At 43.4% G+C, this 21536-nt stretch overlaps 1 long non-coding RNA gene across 1 annotated transcript; it reads left to right on the forward strand.

The window, feature by feature from the left end:
* The first annotated feature begins 2469 nt into the window (after nucleotides 1–2469).
* LOC121682115 lies at nucleotides 2470–3063 on the forward strand. The gene is made up of 3 exons (XR_006022433.1): nucleotides 2470–2684; nucleotides 2761–2844; nucleotides 2929–3063. It is a non-coding gene; the product is annotated as an uncharacterized LOC121682115 (long non-coding RNA).
* Nucleotides 3064–21536: the final 18473 nt, after the last annotated feature.

Consider the following 21536-nt stretch of genomic DNA (forward strand, 5'->3'; position numbering starts at 1 on the left):
GCCTAAATCCACCAATCACATTAATTTGGGAAATCTACAGGAGAGTATTTTCTAATTGGAGAGTAATTTCTTGATAAGCTTGCTTGGCCCTCGAACCAAAATGGTTCTATAGACCCCTATCCATTTAGAAATGAAACTGAAACTTTTGCATCAATTTGAAATGACTGAGTGCCTAGGCACCCCACCAAAGGAAAGAAGCGGTTCCATTGTCCATGACAAAATCGGATTACTATTTACCACTAACTTCCTTCAGTTGGCCAACTGTTTGAACATACCAGACTCTGAATCAAAAATGAAAGATCATAGCCATCCTCATGTGACTTGAGGAAGAGTGCAGAAACTAGCACACTGACATGAGATCAGCAGAATCCCTTGTGATCCAGTCTTGTGATCAAGTTTCAAGTTTTTTATTGTCGCATATTAAGGTTTTGCACCTACGTCATAATGTCATGTGACCGTTTGTTTACAACTAGAGTGGTAGGCAAGAATGGTAGGCAAGGCACTGCAGAGAGTGGTAGGCAAGCCTACAACAGTCGGGGTGCATAGGCTACACATAGTTACAAATAGCTTCAAAATTGAAATTTTAATATCAAATATTGACCGGGATGCCGACCACTTGTGTATGCCCTAACAGTTGGTTTTACAATAAGAAGCAAAAAGGCGACGAACAACCGTTTAGCCTATGGCAAGATTTTTTTTTACAGTTTGTTCTAATTTGTCTCGTGAAATTCGTGCTTGTGGACATCACCTATCTCCTGTCCTTCTATTTCACGTTATCATGAATGTCATTTGATTATATAATCACAACAAATGCCAAGTTATGAGGAATTAAAACCCACTCTACGACAAAAATCAAATACGTCGGCAGTGAACAAAGCAAGGCAAGGCTGTTGGCAACGTATTGCAGATCGGGTAGCCTAAATGCCTAAAAGTAAAGTTTTATTTCCCCATGTTCTTCAAATACGGAGGATTAATAGCTTGCGGAATGTATTAAATGAGTTGAAATAATTAAATTGCCTATTTTGAGTTCATAGAAATGCCTACAGATGCAACACAATGTAGAAGTGGGCATATAGATTACAGTAATAAGGATAATTTCAGGATAACATTTCAGATGCAACACTATTGCCAAACGCACATGGCAGCAGGTGAAAATTAAACACAAACACATTATTCAGAATAGTGGTTTATAGTCATAGCTTGCATTAATATGTCTTAATTATGAAAACATGTAGGCCTAGTATGCTTATAGCCTTCACTTGGCCTCTGTTTTACAGCTAACAAGAAAAAGGTGTCTTTGAACACTACTGTAAGGCACCAGAGTGTTTAGCAGAGGAGTTGGCCATCGCAAATAATACAAGGATACAAGGATACAAGGAAGTTTATTGTCACATGCATATAGTTACTGGAAGTAAGAAATGCAGTGAAATTATGTCTGGTGTCAGCCTATTTGTGCATTAATGGGGGGGGGGGGGGGGGTGTGTGTGCAGTAGAAGAGGGGTTTAGTAGATTAAGTGGCAAGGGCTGCATAAAAAAGGTGGGGGAGGATTGGGATTGGGTGGGGGGCACCAACAAGGAGCACCCAAGAGCAACAGGGGCAAGGAAAAACTCCCTTACCAAGGAAGAAACCTTGGGCAGATCCACTATTCCAAATAATAGTGGAAGGCCGATTATGGAAGGGGTTGAGGGAGGCATTCGGTCGGATTCTGGTGCTGTGGAAATGTGTAGCCTTTATGTGCAGGGTAGGCCTACAGTAATATGACATTCAATTCAACAAGTTTGTTAAAATGGTGATTTTAATTTATTAGGCCTACTGTAGGCTATGTCCGAATTATTTTAGGCTATTCTTGCTCAGATGTTCAGCATACTGTAGGCTAGGCTTATGTCCGATTTATTTTAGGACATACAGTAGGTTATTCTTGCTCAGATGTTCAGCATAACCGATTAGATGGAATACATGCTCACGTAAGGGCATTGCTATGACGGGTCACATTAGAGATTTTTGCCTAGATCATCTGACAAAGATAACGAATTCCCTCGGCTGACAATCTATATCTTCATAGATATATATATATAGTCTATATATGGCGGTCTCTAAAACCCCTCGCCCTGCGAAGAGAGCCCCTCACGATTTGCGCTCCAATGTCATATGGATCATCCAGGCACGCCGACATTGTCTCGAATTGTTAGTGGAGGGGTGGTACTTATAAAGGGTGTGGTTAACGGAAACCTCGGGTTAACCAAGAACATAACCTGCTCGGAGCAGATTTGAGATGCAGCGTAAATTGCCATGGCAGCATACCTCAGTTAAAACCTATCCACCTTTCATAGTACGGGTTAATCGGGAAGTTACGCCACACGTGATCAAGTTACTCTCGAAGTTACCCAGATAAGCCAGTAACCCCGCTTCGTAGTACAGGCCCCAGTGGGGTATACTATGAAGCACGTTAGACATATCTAGGCTATGTAGATGTGACAGTATGACTCGGAGCAGTGGGTGTGGGGCTGTCTGGTTCCCATTGCTGCCCCGCCCTTTTGTAAATGGGGAAATTAACACGGCTCCATAAATAGGGTGCAGTGGTTAATGGCGGAAAGCTGCTCCTCCGTAGACGCTGCGAATTCCAGCTCCGTGTCTGGTCATTGTCTCCCCAGGGTCCTTCGCACTTGCTGACATCGTGCTACAGGTATGCTTGCATTTAATTCGGACTACATTGTTAGTTAAGGGATTCTGGATACTCAGAACGTTCTGTTTACTTTTAGCACCGATACAGCTTGTGTTGTCCGGCATGCACTCATCCACTGCTCTGCTCAGTAATCGTGGGTTCGCGAAGCTCCCCCTTTCAGGTAAAGATATTTACTTTTAACATTTTTCCGTTGTGTGATGTTGGCCATGGTAGCTATAGCTAAAGCTCTGGGCATTGTTTACAGCAGTCATCCATCTCATCCTAGCGCTTGGGTAGGCCTCTCCTCGCTCTCTCGTAATTGCACGGTAGGTTTATTAAGGTAGTATTTCAGTATTTGATGTTAATTAAGACATTGTATTGACGCTGTATCTGTTGTAGGCTATTCATTGACTGCTGCTGTACTGTTCCATTCTGCTGCTTGGCGTGTTCTAGCCTAGCTTGCCTCTACTAAGGCCCTGTCGTTTCCTCAGCCTGCAACAGATTGTTGCCGATTATCATCAGCCGAAGGGTGTCCGCTATCTGCGGGTGCTTGGGCTTCAATTTGTTGGTTGCAGTGCAGGTGCGTGTGTCTCTGTGCATGTTTGTATGTGAGAACGAGCATGTACTGTACGTGTATGTGTGTATTCTGTCGCTTTTGTTTTGTTTAGTCAACGTTAGGGTTTAACTGCTTGTGTTTGTTTAGTTATTGTGCTGTCTGCATGCTGGCTCCGCTTTGCTGGTGGCTACGCTTGGGTGAATGTGTATAAGTCATTTGGTGCTAAATCCTTTTGCTTGTGCTGTGGTGTTTCTTTATTTGCTTTGATTTGCTGTGGTGTCTCTGATGCTTTTCTTTGGTTTGCTGTGGGTTTTTGTTTGCTTATAATTTCTGTAATTTCTATTAATTTGTTTAGTAATTTTTTTTTATTGATCCCTTGAAGTACGGGATTGTGCTCCAATTGGTTTGTATACATTACATTACATTACATTACATTACATTACATTTGGCTGACGCATTTTTAGCCAAAGCGACTTACATATGTCAACTATATTACAAGGGATTACATTGTCCCTGGAGCAACTTGGGGTTAAGTGCCTTGCTCAAGGGCACAACGGTGGAAGCCGGGAATTGAACCGACAACTTTCAGGCTACTGCACGCTAGCCCAGTTCCTTAACCGCTACACTACCACCGCCCCGTATACGAGCTTACCGTATACATCCGGTAAGCTCAATCCAGTTAACTTGTCAGCCTGTTGTCTCTATGTTGTGTAGCCTGACCTGTGGTGAATGTAGTGGGCCCACTGTTAGTACCGTTTTACTGTGAACTGCTAAGTTATTGAGAAACTAAAATAATAAACTTTGAATGGATTATAATTCTGCCTCCGCCTGTCCTTCAGACTGCCTGCCCTGCCTAATCCTCTACAAGTAGTAATCATAGTTTTGATGCTCAGTTCTCGGTCCTGTCACAATTGGCGCTGTGAGCAGGGTCAGGTCTGAATCAGGGCGGAGGTGTCTGTGTAACGGGTAGAGTGTGTTCTATCGTGTTGTGTAAGTAGGGTGTGTATGAGTGGTTGTTTGGATATTTCTCTCTCTCTCTCTCTCTCTGAGTGGTTAGAACAGAACAGCAGCAGCTACCATTGGAAGGTCACCTCGGGCGAACTTGACTTCTCACCATCTGTCTAGTAAGTGCACCTGAGACAGTTAGTGTCACAATTGCGAGCAGACAACGAAAAATTGCGCCAAGAGCGTACGCCAGCTGTGCCCCCCAATGGCTCAACATCTAATTCTGGTAGCACCCCCATTGCGGAAAGACTGGTGTTTGTGCCGAGAGACCGTAAGTGTCCTTCCTTTAGTGGAAGGTCCGGCTTAAACATTGATGAATGGATAGAGGAAGCGCAGGCGTGTATGCGTGCTCGTCATTTGACTGTAGTCGATCAGGCCTTCTTTCTATTTGACCATCTGGCAGGAGAGGCCAGGGAAGAAATACAATTTCGCTCTAGTGTGGAACGTAAAGACCCAGAGAAGATTATGGCCATATTGAGGGAATTGTATGGATGTTCAAAATCATATGTCGCACTACAGGAAGCATTCTTTTCTCGAAAACAACAAGAGGGTGAGACGTTACAAGAATTTTCTTTAGCACTTTTGAGCTTAATGGACCGGGTAAAACAGTCTGCTCCTGATGCAGTTCCAAATTCCGAGGTGTTGCTGCGTGACCAGTTTACTGAGCGTGTTGGATAGTGCATTGCGTCGAGAGCTGAAACAATTTGTGCGAAGGGAGCCAGTTTCCACTTTATTGGAGGTGCGTGCAGAGGCAATGCGCTGGGAGCATGAAGGTCTCCCAGGGGGCGCTAGAGGAAGGAGTTATTCCCTCCCAACTGCACACGTTATTTAATATGGTGTCCAGGGGGCACCCCGGCCATCTGCGGATAGTTATTCTGATAAAAATGTTTCAGAAATGAATGAAATAAAGCAGCTGCTGAAACAACAGCAAGAGCAATTGACCCAGTTGACCCAGAGCCTTGCGCTGATGCAAGGGCAGACTCAGTCACATCGTCCTTATCGTGCCCAGCAGCCAGTGATTTGCCGCCGGTGTCATCGTCCCGGTCATTATGCACGGGAATGTGGGGGGGAGCCTGTTTACCCTCTTTCTCAATCCCTTGCCCCGTTTGACAGGGTCTCCCGGGACGGCCCCCAGTCCCCCGCTACCTTGCTGGAAAACTAGTACCCACCGAGCTGTCGAGCCACAGTTTGGGGGGGGAATCGATAGGCTCAGAGGGGTCTGGGAGTCTGGGTGGGATCTCTAGCTTGATGTCATCTTGCCCTCACCTGGATGTTTGTATTGGGGGGGGTTCCTGTACCTTGTTTAATTGACACTGGTTCCATGGTAACTACGGTTACAGAAACATTTTTTCGTAGATATCTCGAGAACCAGGAGCAGGGCAACCTGCGGCCATGTCAGTGGCTGCAACTCCAGGCAGCAAATGGACTGGCCATTCCTTATCTCGGCTATGCTGAACTGGGGGTAGAGCTCTGCGGCAAGCTGCTGCCCAACTGTGGCATACTGGTTGTAAAAGATCCTCCCGGCAGCCAGGTTTCGAAGGTCCCAGGTGTACTGGGAATGAATGTTCTCCGTAAGTGTTACCGTGAATTTTTTGGTCAATATGGTGGATCCCTGTTCGAAGTGCCATCGATTTCGCAAGCCCCATCCCTTTTTCAGGCCTTCCAAAGCTGCCATCGGGCAGAGACCCAGCTTCCTCACAGCCTGGGCCGGGCTAAGGTACAGGGTAGAAGGGCCTGCCGCATTCCTGGTGGCACTGTGAAGTTTGTTTCTGCCACTTGTTCGACTCAGTTGTCGTCCCCACCCAAGGGACCTCACCCAAGTCCACCAGGGACATGGGCATCAGGGCATTGAGCGGACAACTGAACTGTTACGATTGCGTTGCTATTGGCCGGGTATGTCTGCAGACGTAGTTCGGTGGTGTCAGCAATGCAAGCGGTGCCAACTCGCCAAGGACAGCCGGCCAGGAGTGCACAGTTTCATGGGTCATTTGTTAGCCAGCCGCCCCAATGAGATTCTAGCCATTGATTTTACTGTACTAGAACCATCGGCGTCGGGTCAAGAGAACATCTTGGTCATGACTGATGTGTTCACGAAGTACACCATGGCTGTACCAACTAGAGATCAGCGTGCTGCAACAGTGGCAAAGGTGCTGGTCGGGGAATGGTTCTGTAAGTTTGGTGTGCCGGGTCGTCTCCATTCAGATCAGGGCCGAAGTTTTGAATCACTCCTCATCCAGCAGCTCTGTGTCCTTTATGGCGTGCAGAAGTCTCGCACCACTCCCTACCACCCGGCCGGGAATGGCCAGTGCGAGCGCTTCAATCGCACCCTCCACAACCTGCTGCGTACCCTGCCAGCCTCTACGAAGCGGAACTGGACTGCTTATTTACCCCAACTTCTGTTCTGTTACAACAGTACCCCTCACCAGGTAACTGGGGAGTCGCCATTTTTTCTTATGTTTGGCCAGGAACCACGGCTTCCAGTTGACTGTGAGTGTGTGTGCAAGAACACCAAACCCGGCTCCGACTGGCCTTTGAGGGCGTGCGAGAACGACTTCAGGTGGCAGCTGATAGTCGTAAGGCCCGCCACGATGCACACGTTCATGATTGGCCACTAGTGGAAGGCCAGCGAGTGTGCCTGCGCGATATGAATGTAAGGGGCAGGCACAAGATCCAAGATCTGTGGAGTCCAGTCATGCACATGGTACTGAAGGCACCACCAGAGGGGGTTCTGTGTACACCATAGCACCTGTTGACAATTTGCAGCAGGCCAAACAAGTCCATCGGACACTGCTGAAGGCTTGGGTGGGGAGTGAACCCCAGGCCCATTAGATGGCCCATTATGGGAGTGAACCCCATTAGACCGCAGGTTCCTGCTTCTCCACACCCCAGCAGCGACTCTGAGGGTGATGACCTAGTTGCTGTAGTCCCTGGGCCATCTAAAATCTCTGCCAGATCGGAATTGGGGGGCATTCCCACCGCGGCAGCGGCAGGGCCAGTGGGCTGTGTTCCAACCATGTTAGCGGAGGACGCACCGGCAGACGTAAATGAAGCAGTATGCTTCGACTTCCCTGCATCAGATACTTTAACCCAGTCGGCCCTGGCTGGGCAGGTAGTACAGCGGAGGACAAACCGAGTGGGAGCGGGTCAGCATTCCAATCTCCACAGGCTACCTCGGCCGGTTGGGGAAGTGTCGCAGACCCTTCCACGTAGTGTGACGGGCTCTCAACCCATGGAGAATTAGGTTATTTTCACCTTCCTAGTGTTAGTGGTTTGTCACCGGGACAATGACCGGGTTTGTCATAGGTTTTTGTTGTGAGGCAGAAAGATCTAGCTTTTGCTGCTTGGAGGACTTTGCTCCGAGTCCTTCTTTGCTAGTGGATGGCGAGCTATCATCTGTGGTGGAGGTATCGGTGTTTTTTGGCCACTAGCTTTAGATGCGTGTGTGAGATGCTTCATTAAATTACAGTTGCTTACAACGGATGTCGACAAAGTCTTCGCTTCGACATAATGTACACATTACATGCACGTCCTTGCCTTTGACCACAATGAATTTGAAGTAGTGCTTATATCTCCACCTTGAAAATGGCAACTTTTCATCGTCGGATTGCTCCTGACCTCTGCTGTTTCGTGTACGTGTGTGGCGCGTGTACTGACAAGTGTGTAAAAACACTGGCTCTGATTGGCTATCATGACACATGACTCTGCCTTAGCCATTTCTAATCGCCTACGTCGTTATTAACCCACCTCCTCGCTAGCTGTGAGCCAGGGGTGCGTTCGGATTACACAGTTTAGGCTATTCAATCAAAGCATAGTAACGCACCGCATTTAACGTCCAGTAACGTTAACGGCGTTGTAACGATGGGAAAAATAATTAGTTAGATTACCCCGTTACTAAAAAAATAACGTTGTTACCTAACGTCGTTCTTTTAAACGGCGTTATTCCAGACACTGCTTATGAAGCATGGTAATGTGTTGTATTGACAACATGATGGTTACAGGCTGATTTGGATGTGTTTCAGCCTCTGGAGATGAACAGCCTCATGTACAAGCGGAGTGTGCAGACAACTCTCAGGGCAGGGAAATGTCCAGTCCTTGTCGGTATTTACTTCTCCCTTTGCAATATTCACTATACACATATTTACACACAAGACACTAGTTACAGGCTCAATCATATGTTTCAGCCTTGTCTGGTCTGGTGGAGCGTGCCAGTGGATCTGGTGAAAGGGAAACGTCAACACTGGGTAAATATTGATCAGAAGTAATGCTCATCTTTTTGCCTACATTTTGATAATTTTCCATCTCTGAACATTCTTTGTCTTTTTAAAGCTCTCTCTGAGTGTTCATCTCATCACTTTGCCATTTTATCAGGCCTTGTGAAGAACATTCTTTGTTTTTTTCAGGATCTCAACATGCAGCCAGAGATCATGTAATTGATGCCTACAACCAACGCAACAAAGTCTCCCAATACAGGTCCAGATCCACGTCCCAACGCAGACACGCCACCAGTCATCGCCACAGATCCGGCAGCAACAGTGATGACTCTAGATATCGCCACAGATCCGGCAGCAAGAGAGACACCTCTAAAAATCGCCACAGATCCAGCAGCAAGAGAGACGCCTCTAAAGGTCGCCACAGATCCGGCAGCAACAGAGACGCCTCTAAAGATCGCCACAGATCCGGCAGCAACAGTGACGACTCCAGATATCGCCACAGATCCGGCAGCAACAGAGATGTTCTAAGGACACCCACCAGCTCCAGATGTGATTTCACCAAGGCTTAGTGAGTTGTTCAAAGACCGCAATTATATATCAAAACACCTCAGTCAGTAGCATTGATGTATTCTGTGCATCTGTCAAGTTTTGTCATTTGGTCATTTCTAAAACATACTTTCTGTGGTGCAGATGCAGTGACTGGGAGTGGAAGGTGGACGTTCCCATTGCCTTGGGATGGTAAGTGTGTAGTCTAATATGAACGACAGGACGCTGAGCAAGAGACACTTTTGAAACTACCACCTTCTCTCCCTCTATTGTTCACTCAGCTTTTCAATTATGAGTGACTTCTAGGGTGGGGGAAAATAGATTCATGTACGTACGGAGGGGGGGCTTCAGTCACTCAGGGCTGATTTTGTTTTTGTTGTGTGTGATTCCATTCCAACCATTTATCTGTGTTAAAAAAGAGGCTATGTAGCTGATAATGTTGTTTTAGCCCAGAATTAGTTTTTATTTTCATTAGGTGAATCTGGTTATGTTTGCAATAATCTGGTCATGTTTGCAATAAAGATGGGGAAAACAACAGTCGGGATTGGATTGTGATTTATTGTTAATCTGACTGTAGTCTCATGTCCAGAAGGTAGGAACCTGTTCCAGTTAATTTTACTAAAGCTTCATTTGGCTCGGTAGCAGATTTGAAGTGGAAATGTATGTCTTGGTATGCATTTCCAGTTACCATCTGCTGGTGAGAAAGTCAAATAAAGCTATAGGAAAATTAACTGGAACAGCATGCCACCTTCTGAAATGGGACTACAGTTATGCATAGAAACTATAAGCAGTACAGTATAAAATCAATGTCTAAAATGAGTCCGAATTTGACGTCGAAAAGACGTCCACAAAGATGACGTCGAAAAAATGTCCACAAAGACCACATTTGGACTAGAAATAGCTCCTATACGGACGCACTGTGGACGTCATAAATGGACGTTCAATAGACGTCGCCTGGAGTAACAGTCTGCACGTCCAGGTGACTTACATTTGACGTCCAAAAATGACTTAGAAAAGACGTCCTATGAACGTCTCTTTGCTCAGTGGGTCATCCTGTACAAATAGTAATCATAGTTTTGATGCTCAGTTCTCGGTCCTGTCACATAGACATAGCGAGGCTTGACAAAGCCTTGACTCAGGGGTATACGTTAAGTGATACTACGATAGCAGTTATGTGATATATTCTCGGTGTTGGGATGACGTTGGCCAATCGTGAAACGTGGAGACTCACAAGACCGCCTCTATTTAAAAACAATTACTTCCGCATTCATGAGCGATAGCTTAATCTACACTGCGGTCATTTTTTGTGTCTAACCAATAACATAAAATAAATCAATTGTCATCAGTTGTTGTATGGTATACACGTCCATAGTGGGATATTTGCACGCACCGCCCTATTAAAGCGCATTCGAGATCCAAAATGTTAGTAGAGGCGGAGCTCCACCTGTAAGATATATGACAGAATCCTACACGTGAGAGAATGTGGCAGATTTTTTTTGAAGATGTCATGTGTTATGAGATTTTGAGATATATGTAGTAAAGTTCATGAAGAGTTCATGTGCAGCCAGGTGGCCAGGCAGAAGCTGGGGGAGGATGTCATGCATGTGCGCGAACGTGACACAGGCCTACTGGGGATTATTTAATAATTTTTGTGGCAGCTTGGTGAGCTCATCCACCAATATAATTTATTGAGTGTATACTGATTGGCTACAAGGGGGTCTGCCATTTACATAGGGGGCAGACACCCGGCCAGGGTTGGCCATACGAAAAAAGGAGGTGTTTTGATAACATACAAAAACTTTCCCCAAGAGGAAAATCCTCAGAACGTGCGCACCTTCTCCCCAAGGCCTGGGTCATGGAGTCTCCGCTGCAGAGGACATCCATCATTCACAACTCCTGCCTGGCTACACTTAGTCTCTGTGCATTTTTTCAGAGCTGTACCCAGGAGGACTTGTGAATAAAAGGCCACAAGCGGCCACTTCTCATCTCAGACCGTTCTCCGCTGGTTTTTGTTCAGAGTGCTAAGTTAGAGTTAAAAGTTAGTGATTTTTTCCACGACAAGAACTTCGTTTTTAAGACAATTGATTGGTCAGCGGGCGGTAGATTACACGATTTGAGCTATAATTTAGCACATAACCTCCTCCCGACCAGGTTTGGTTGACAGCATAAGATACCATGGTGATATAGCGACACTAAAACAGATCCACTTTCGTGTCACAGCATACCCTGGCTTTGAGCGCAACATACAGTACCTCGCTAACCCACTAATCGAGATTCGTAGTACACCCCACTGGTCAGTTAGGCTAACTCCCGTCTGTCAAAATAAACTGATTTGATCCTATGAATTGTTTAGCGATCACACACAACAACTTAACACAGCAACCTCAAACACCACTGTTGAACCTAGGCTACTGCTTCAGTCATGTAAGAAATAAGCAGTTTATGAATTATCTTTACCCGTTTAATCAAGTCCACATGAATAAAATAACAGCATATTTAAAGAGCTAGCTGAGCTAGCATAACAGCCTAATATAGCCGATGCTGCAATGAACTAGTAAAAAGGTTTCATACAATTAATGAACTTTATCACTCACATTCTGAGTTTTTCTGGGTGGTTATATATCCATGCAGATTGGCTTCGAATGAGTCATCGCTGTTATATGTTATAATATGTTACAGGATTCATGACTTTAACGACATAATGTTACATGATGCTGACTGACGCTGCATGGCTATGTAGGCTACCGTTTTTTTACGGTCTGCTGAGTCTACTGCCTACCAAAACCTGTCGCTGTTCAGTTCAAGTTAAATTATCAAATATTGTTTGATTTTGTGTCAACTTTCAGAGGGAAGACATGTTCCTTTCTGGCCAAATTTCACAGCTTCTTAGAAAGTCTACTGTCTTCGTGTAAACCGAGTTTTGAACAGAGAAAAAAAGTTAGGCTACCATAGGCTACATGCAGGTTCTCCCATAACGTTATCGATACAGATCAATGCACCAAATCAGGGCGATTTTAGCGAAATAACGTTCCTGTGACAGGCTAGCAAATATTGAACAATGGGATAACGTTTCATCATCACCTTTATTGATGCCTGAAATGTTGACATTGCTGAAATACAGAGATGTAGCCTACTGAGAGGCAGCTGCAGACAACGATGTTCAATGGGTTCAACTTGTCCCTTGCCTACCAGGTGGATGTAAACAAAGCTATAGAACCTAGAATACGTCACATGAAAAACGTTAATAGAGTGGTGAAGTCCCGCCCCTTCTACTTCCGGTCCATGGGACCTATCTTTCAAAAAATTATGAACGGGAGTTAATGGAGAGATAACAATTATTTTTTGGTCCAGTTTGAATTGTGCCACAAATTTCACATATGATGTGTGTGAATTTAAAAGATAATTTTTCACGTCAAGAAAGTACTGTTGTTCGATAGACTTCAAAAGTTATGTTGGTTTTGTGCGAATCCACTCAGTGGACTACATCTCTCGTCTCGAACGATGTACGTCACCAACGTAATGAAACGATAAGAGCTGTTATGCTAGTTAACGGTTGCATCTTTCTGCCTGCTATGTCACTTAACAGTATGTAATGTACAGTCTATGGATGAATACAACTTACCTGATGTGTTTAATCCTCTGACTCATGGTATTTTCTTCGGCAAGGAAAGCCCAATTAAGACCTGTTGCTGGTATGCTTGTACAATCTAGTGTGGCTGTGAATGAGCTAACGTCACTAGCGCGACTGATGGGTTTGTAGTCGTTGGAATTACGGTCTTTCACAATGTTGTAATTCAATAGTTACGAAACAAACTGCAAATGTCTTTACATGAAAAATTTTCTTTAAAATTGACAAACATCAAATGGCTAATTCAAGGCACAAGTCAACCGGGACCAGAAAATAATTTCTTTTTCGCCATAGACTGCCGTTCAAAATGTTTTGAAAGATAGGTCCCATGGAGGCAAACGGAAGGGGCGGGACTTCACCACTCTATACTTAAGCACGAGTGAGAGTGGGTTTGGTCATGGATATTCCCACGGGTGTTGTTCGGCCGTAGCCACGAGGCCGGAGGCCGAGTGGCGCAGGCAACAACAGCCGTGGGAATATCCATGTCCAATCCCACGATCACGAGTGCTATATTGCTTTTATACAACAATTCTACCACAAACTAAATAATCTGAAAACACCCCATTATTGTTTAAAAATTTTAATTTTGACATCGTTCTTAAGCATCAAAACATAGTTCCCTTTTCAATAGACAGCGTCTTGGTTGCTAGGTAACCAACATTCCAGATCCCTCGTTACGGGTCTTTGAGGTTTAAATGTCTTCTTGAAGGAAATGTTAAAAGTCGGGCTGAAATCACATTCATATCTAGGTTTGCTGCATGCATGTTACAAGGACACTGGGCCATGTCATGTAAGGGACATGGTACTGCAAAAAAACGGAAACATAGTCTACATTGCAGAACCACTCAACTTTATTAATTTATGGTGAATAAATGTTACACTACTGTGCACAGCCTGACGTGACGATGCTAGCACCAGAGACGGTTGATTAATAGAATCTTTGCTAGCACGTTAGCAGCGGTTAGCTAATTATGCTAACGTTAGTTATCTACAAGTCTCCTCCAAGTGACAATTATATTATACACAATGCTGGCAATGCTGAGAGCATCCTCGTTTATCTTACTTACATTGAGTTGACTGTGGCTTAATCCACAGATGTGGCGAAGCACTGTTTCGTTATGGTTTGCTAAGGAGTAACCCATTGCTTGAAATAGTGGAGAGCTGGGATGAGAACATTGTGTCAAATCTTCGCATTGTATCGCGGAGTGATTTATTATTAATAAATAATACATTTTGCTGTTGCTCTTGGGTGCTCCTTGTTGGAGCCCCCCCCCCCCCCCCCAATTCCAATCCTCCCCCACCTTTCTTATGCAGCCCTTGCCACTTAATCTACTAAACCCCTCTTCTACTGCACTTTTTACCCCCCCCCCCCCCCCCCCCCACTTTGCACAAATAGGCTGACACCAGACATAATTTCACTGCATTTCTTACTTCCAGTAACTATATGCATGTGACAATAAACTTCCTTGTATCCTTGTATTAGCTGTGCAAAGTCTGAGTTGAAATGTCCAGGGATATTCCAACTCATAGAACGTCTCTCGGCCAATCAGAAACAAATAAATAGTTCCATAGAACCCAATTGTTGTATAATTTGCAATATAGTGAAATTCTTGTGCCACAGTTGCAGTAGTGCAAGGAGGGGTAAATAAACACGGGAGACCATAAATAAATGGAGCTGAAGTAGGACTTTACAGTACCACATATAGTCAAACTATCCAAACATGCACACATTATACAGCCATATACTATACACATATATATATGTGTGTGTGTGTGTATGTATGTATATATATACATATATATATATATATATATATACACACACACACACACAAGCACTATACTTGCATGCAAAATATAAACTAGATGTACCGCATAGCGGTACAAAATATGACCGCCGCTCAGTCCTGTACATCTGTTCCACGAAAATAAATCACACTTCAATTTGTCTCTATATTTTACTCCATCCCCCACTCTTGAAACTTTTGTGTATGCTTGTTTGGCATGCCTGAGTGTGTGTGTGCGGCTGCACAGAAAGTAAGCCTACTGGTGCTGAAAAGGTGAATAGATTCTAGAATATCCAAAGAAGATGTAGCATTGTTATAAAACCTTTAAAATCTCTAAACAATCACAACTAGGGCAGTTCATCGCAGTTCATCCATTGCAACTGGATTGATGAAAGGTCACTTACACCTGTAGGCTACATTGTATTTGGGAAAAGCAAAAGGTATCAGCATAATGGTATTTATTTATTTATTTATTTATTAACAAAAACATCTGTCAGTTCCATGCCGTTTTCAACAGCTATCAAAAACAAAGGTCATTTTTTGGATGGATGGATTTTTTGTGAATGTTTCTTCTTCTACATAAGATTTTAGTCATCTTTAGTTCATGTAATACTTTATTGTCAATGCACAAATTAAGTAACAGTAGTCTGAAACGTTATTGTTAATGCACAAATTAAGTAACAGTAGTCTGAAACGAAATGCTGTTTTACACCTAACCAGTGGTGCAAATAACTGACATGTCCAAATGGGCCTTGATGAAATGCGTCGCTAGACTGTTCATACACATTTTAACGGGCCAAAGTTAAAGAGCTGTTGTCCGTTATTGTTCGTGCAAATATAGGCTGATTCATGTTCCCTTGCATTGTGTAACTGAGGTCCATGGCCAGTCTGGCTTTCACCAGACCAAGCTCAATCTTTTAAGAAATCAAAAAATAAATAGCGGGCAGATCAGGCTGGGTTCACCCAGCCTAGTCCATAGGCACCCGATATTGTTTAATTTTCCGATTTGAGATATCCACGCTCTGGCTATTCTAAATGCAAAAATGCATCAGGGAGTTATGACAAAACTGTAACTAACAAACTAGATCCTAATAGAAAGCTGTTAGCTTCCCTAAGCTACAGGCTTATAAGGTAGGCCTATTTATTACAACATAAATTGTCAATAGGCTATGCTGGCGACACAAATAAAATCTCCTTTGGAAACCAATGGCTTACGCCTTACAGTATCAAGCGGACTTAAACTGCCATATCGTGGCGAAAAGTTGTAATAAAATTCACGCAGCTCCATGAGTCAAGGAAAGCGCGAATGAAGTAGCCACTTCTAAATGGGACCCACTACACAGTTGCTTAAGGTGTGTTGCTAAAGCAGCCATAATCAGGGATGCAAACAGCGCGCCTTTTTCACGGCTGTCTGGGGGACTTGTGTGAATCGTGCAGATCCGACGAGTTTTTCTTTGGGGGGGGGGGGGGGGGGGGGTTGAAGTGTCTGATTATAATTTCATCAAAGTTAATTCTGTATTAAAGGGGAACTTGGCAACTATTTCAACGTAATAAACCCGTTTAGAAATCATTTGGATGGTTAAATGACCTGTTCCGGTGAAAATGGTGACTTTCACCGCTGCGCCTAGCGTCCCCAGGCGGAAAACCAACCTTGCAACATTGAGACTACCGTCCCGGAAAGAGAAGTGAGAAACAATAAACTCGTTTTAAATCGTGTTTCTTACCTTGTAACATCCACATAGTTATGCCAAACGTATGCTAGCCGTTCGCTAGCTTGTAAACAAATCCATGTGCTTTATCGTTACCTTTTTCCACAGTTTAAAATAGCATAATGCGCAATTTCTCCAGCAGAGGGGGAAATCCTGCCAAGTTTCCCTTTAAAATGACTACATAAACACATAGCCTACCGTTACAGTCCATGAAACATAGGAAGTGTAAGACAACACTATAAATCAAAAAGCTGCGCACGTAAAAATCAATATAGCACTCGTGATCGTGGGATTGGTCATGGATATTCCCACGGCTGTTGTTGCCTGCGCCACTCGGCCTCCGGCCTCGTGGCTACGGCCGAACAACACCCGTGGGAATATCCATGACCAACCCCACTCTCACTCGTGCTATATTGCTTAAGTAGCACACTAGCGCTACATTTTACATGACTAGCAAAAATACAGTTGGATTTTTTTTTTAACCTGGTTTGTTGCGTCAGTCAGTTTAGTTCAGTTCCGGACAGACTAGCAGTATTTTGTAATATTTTAGTAGCAGCCTAACGTTATATCCAACTCTACCCCCTTTCCAACGTGTAGCCTAATGGTAACATACTTGTTTAGGCTAGCAGCTTGTTGACGTCTAGTAGCCTAATGAGCCGCTGGTCTAGGCTTTTTCGTAAATGCAACCCGAAGTGACAAGTGACGAACTGACTTATTTTCAATGACACCTACCACATAAGGGCGAGAAACTGATGTGTGGGCTTATCCTAACAGACAGACCGCACTACTGTTGATACATTTTAACTGTACATTTTCGTGCAGAATAACGTTATTTTGGGGCGCATTGAGAAAGGGGGCAAAGTGAAGTGAACTATTTTGCACTCTGTTATGATACTGTCAGGTCTAGGGTAACACTATGGCTAATATATGCAACTTTTCATTTACAGAATGAGAGAATTTGATGAGAGTGAGGCACTAACAGTTAAGAAAGTGGATGAGGGTTGTAAAACAAATTGGAACTGGTCTTGGTTACAGGTTGAAACGGAGATTGAGGTCAAGACAGCCAAACACAAATTCAAAATGTCAGACTTTTTAAAAAAAATTGAAAAAAAGGGACATGCCAAATGTACTTTCTGCATGAAAGAGATTAATTATGCTAACAAGGGAGTGCATGCTCTGTTGAATCACTGCCAGAGTGCTATACACACAGAGAGAGTGGCTACCATCATATCTACCCAGTGTGGCCCAGCTCCTCTGTCAAGACAAGCCAGCTACCAGCCAAAGTCAGGCCCCAGCAGACAGAATAAGGGAAGGAACTTGGACTGTGTATTTTCATATTTAACATTTTTGTGTGAATAGGGTGAGCCCTGGATGGCAGAGGTGCAGTGGCGATTCTAGACATTTTTAACAAGGGTGGCACTGGTGAGGCACTGATTAATTCAAGGGTGGCATGAGGCAAAACAACCAGATAAACAGAAATTAGCACAAATACATTAGGGAAACCAGACACAAACACCATACTTATAAATTGAAAGAAAAAAAAAACACAAATACCTTACTCTCACATAAAATGTCTTTGTATTTGAATAAAATAATACAAACATATTAAAGTTAATTATCTAAGTTGTCTGTCCCTAGGCTATGCTGTGCTAAAACAAATTCCATCATGGGGACATTAAAATATAATCCATTTTATTCTATTCTATTAAATGAAGATATACAAATATACTCATTCAATACATTTCCCCCCCACAATAACTTATATCTATGCGCATCTATTTTTGTAGCTGTTAAAATAATTTGACCTGCTTTTTTGTCTATTTGTTTATTTTCTTTAAAGTTCTCAAGAAACTTGAGGGTGGTATGAAGGAGTGTATGTGAGCAATTTCATCTTCCTAAATCTCAATATTATGATCACAACAAGTGTGGGGAAATTATTAATTACATTTTCACGTGGGGTAACTTGTTGCAGGGCAACCACATAACCGGTTCCATGTCTTCCGATTGGATGATTAATGATCAGTAAAGTTCTCAAGAAACTTGAAGTTGGTATGAAGGAGTGTATTGTGTGTGTGTGAGCAAACATTGTTAACGTTGCACATGGGGCAACTTGTTGCAGGGCAACCACATAACCGGTTCCATGAGTTCGAATTGGATGACTAAAGTTCTCAAGAAACTTGAGGTTGGGATGAGTGTGTGAGCAACCTACATGTTACTTATCTGCCTGAATCTCAATATTCTGATCACAACAACTGTGGGCAAATTACAAGTCAGCACCAGTGCCGCATTCATTGTTTTTCACTTTTATAATCACATCACCAAAAGTAGGTTATTGGTTTTACCAAAAGTATTTGGCAGTATTTTTAAATTACAAACCTATAAAGTATTTTGATACAAAATACGATGCCATTTTTTTCCAACTAAATAAAATACAAATTTGTATTTTAAATACATCAGACATGCCTATCCCTGACTGTTGGCTGCAGTAACTCAAGCTAGGTAGTACTTATTGTTTTGTGTTTTATGTTAGTTTTGATCCAATTTGACAGCTTTGCTATGTTGCCCACCCAAAATGTCTACCAGCCCACCCAAATATAGTAGCCTAGCCTAGGTTAGAACCAGCCCTGCCCTGCATGGAGACATATTTTACGATAATAATGGAGAAAATGTTAGCAAAACTTTAGGTTTTTGTTAACGGAATCTCCCTCCCTCATTCATCTATTTGCACAACAGCCCACATTCTGCGTTCAATCCAGAGAGACAAGTGAAATAAATGTTTTTTTTTTTCTTCTTTTAATCGGACATCGCCATAGGCACGATATTTAGGCTACCTCTGTTAGGCCTACAAAAAGTTGCAAATTAAGAAGTATTTCCTGATCGGGGAAACCTTTCGGTCCGCGGTTCTATAATATCATTCAATTTTGCCGCAAATTAACAGACAGAAGTGGGGCATAATTTAAATTCATGGCTCCGTAGACCAGCAATCTACTTGTCGAGGAGGCTCATAATTTGAGAAACGCTGCAGATCATAGACAGAGAAAGCTCTGGGAATAGAACGCAGGCATATGATTTTGTTGTCACGCGCTACTATGGAAAATGAACTTTATAAAGACTGGCTCGGCCAATAAAAAAAAAGGATAAAGTATGCCAGATGGCCAGTCCAGCCCTGCGTTCAGGAATTATTTAATTATTATAAGCAAAAGTGGAATGTGCACAATGTTTCATTTATCCCTCCTGATCGGGACGAATAAAACAGGTATTGGGGACGAAATAAGCATACAGTTTAGCCTAAGCTATGTAAACTTCCAATAATTTCAAAATTTTAACAAATGCTTGACTGGTTGAATGGTCATACATGTCATCAGAATATCGCTACCTGTAGCCTAGATGCGACGAGTGTTTAGTGAGTAGGCCTAAGCTTGATGAACCATAAATGAAAAGTTTTCTTAACATTACATTAGGACATTATTACCATTAAACACTTTTACAAAAGTATAGGCCTTTAGCCTACAGTTAACACTTAATGACCTATCAAATGTCGGCGACTTAAGTGTGTGATTAGATAAATAGGCACTGGCAGATGCAATAGGTAAATAGATATCTTTGCGTGTTAGCACAAGCAGTAGCCTGTAGGCCAATAGAGGCAAGCGTGTTTGCCACTTACATTTCTGACGTCTGATACTTCAAACTGCTGCAAGTGCATCAAGAAAGGTCCTGCCTTAGACCATGTTAATGGCCAATTGTAGACTAAGATTTGGGGGTGGCCAATCGAATCTCAAGGGTGGCCTGTGCCACCCGGAGCCACCCCTCTGACTCCGCCCCTGCAGAGGTGGTGGCAAAATGTAATTATATGATATTTCCTGTGGGGGCGTGGGCTTCGATAATCTCACTCCTTTTTGACCATACCTCTGTTTGCATCCCTGCATAATGAAATGAAGGTGTCATTGGATACTTCACACACACGTGCTTTTTAATTTCACAGACTACAACTACCAAGCTGGAATCAAAGCACATCGATTCCCCTCTCACACCCAGCACGCACTTAAAACAAATAAACAGACGTCTCAGTCTCACGCATGTATAGGCAAAACTGTATCAGACCGGTGTAACGTTGGTAAATCTTCCATTGCACAGAATGATTTTGTAGCACGTGCAACAAACGACAGTCGAAAGTTACAATTACAGTGCTGCTATCAATTTGCTTGGTATAACCGCATTTATAGTTTTCTACAAATGCAATCAATCAAATTGGCCTCCATCACTCAACCAACGCTAACGGTAACATTACCTAGGTCCTTATTGATATTATAAGATTAACGTAGGCTACCTGCAGTAAAAACCAAGCATGTCCGATAAACATCCTCAGATTTATTTCGGCTTCAAGAAGAAATGGGAATTACATTTCATGTGAACAACAATGCAACAATGCGCCATCTAGTGGACAAACGACTACTTATCGCCAATACTGGAAATGCAGCCATGATGATGATGATGAATATTTATTTTGGCTTTCTTTTAATCCTACTGAATTTGTAATTATGTATCGGCCGTTCTAATACCGATAGTATGTGGGTGCCTGTGTGTGTGTGCATGTGTATATGTGTGCACCGCCATCTACAGGCCAATGAGTGTACAGTCACTAAATGTACACATAACCTAATTTTTTTAGACCTCCCCATGGATGAAATTCTACGAAACTTGGCATACCCCCAGAGAATGCCAGGTCAATCATACACATAAACTTTGGTGCAGTTCTGAACATTTTAACTGAAGATAGGGGCGATTAAAGCAGAATAATATTGCATTTTCATTTTTTACCAGGGGGGTGCAAATCACAAATGAGTGATTATGGGCCAGGTTGATGTGGGCCCTTGAGACCAACATACCATAAAAGATTCTTCATCCTCAGTGCCACGGTTCAGGTAGTTATTTAGGAAAAACAGCTTTTTTTGCGGTTCGGGGGGCCCAGCACAGGGGGGGAGTGGCCCCCGGGGACGAAACGAAAATTTTCCGTAAAAGTCTAGTGGGGCTACATACCCACCAAATTTCATGTGGTTCGGTGTCCCGGGTATCGTTGACCAAAAACTTTGACAATCCCTATATGACCGCTTTGCTAGCGGCGGTCATAATAAAACCTCATGGACATGGGACATGTACATTTTAGGATTCTCTTCGACAGCTTGTGGATAAAAAACTGTCTCTGAATCGTGTGGTGTGGGTGGTAATGCTCCGGTAGCGCTTGCAAGAGGAAAGCAGAGAGAAGAGGGAGTGAGCTGGATGACTGGCATCCTTGATGATGGACTCAGCCCTCTTCTGACTCTTCTTCAGCCCTTCTGTGGAGTAGATCATTTGAAGCTGAGGGAGGTCAGCCCCAATGATTTTGGATGTAGTCCTGACAGTCCTGAGTAGCTGGCCATGGGCATGCACAAAC

The sequence above is a fragment of the Alosa sapidissima genome, chromosome 14 (genome assembly GCF_018492685.1).
Source record: "Alosa sapidissima isolate fAloSap1 chromosome 14, fAloSap1.pri, whole genome shotgun sequence".
NCBI classification, from domain to species: Eukaryota; Metazoa; Chordata; class Actinopteri; order Clupeiformes; family Clupeidae; genus Alosa; species Alosa sapidissima.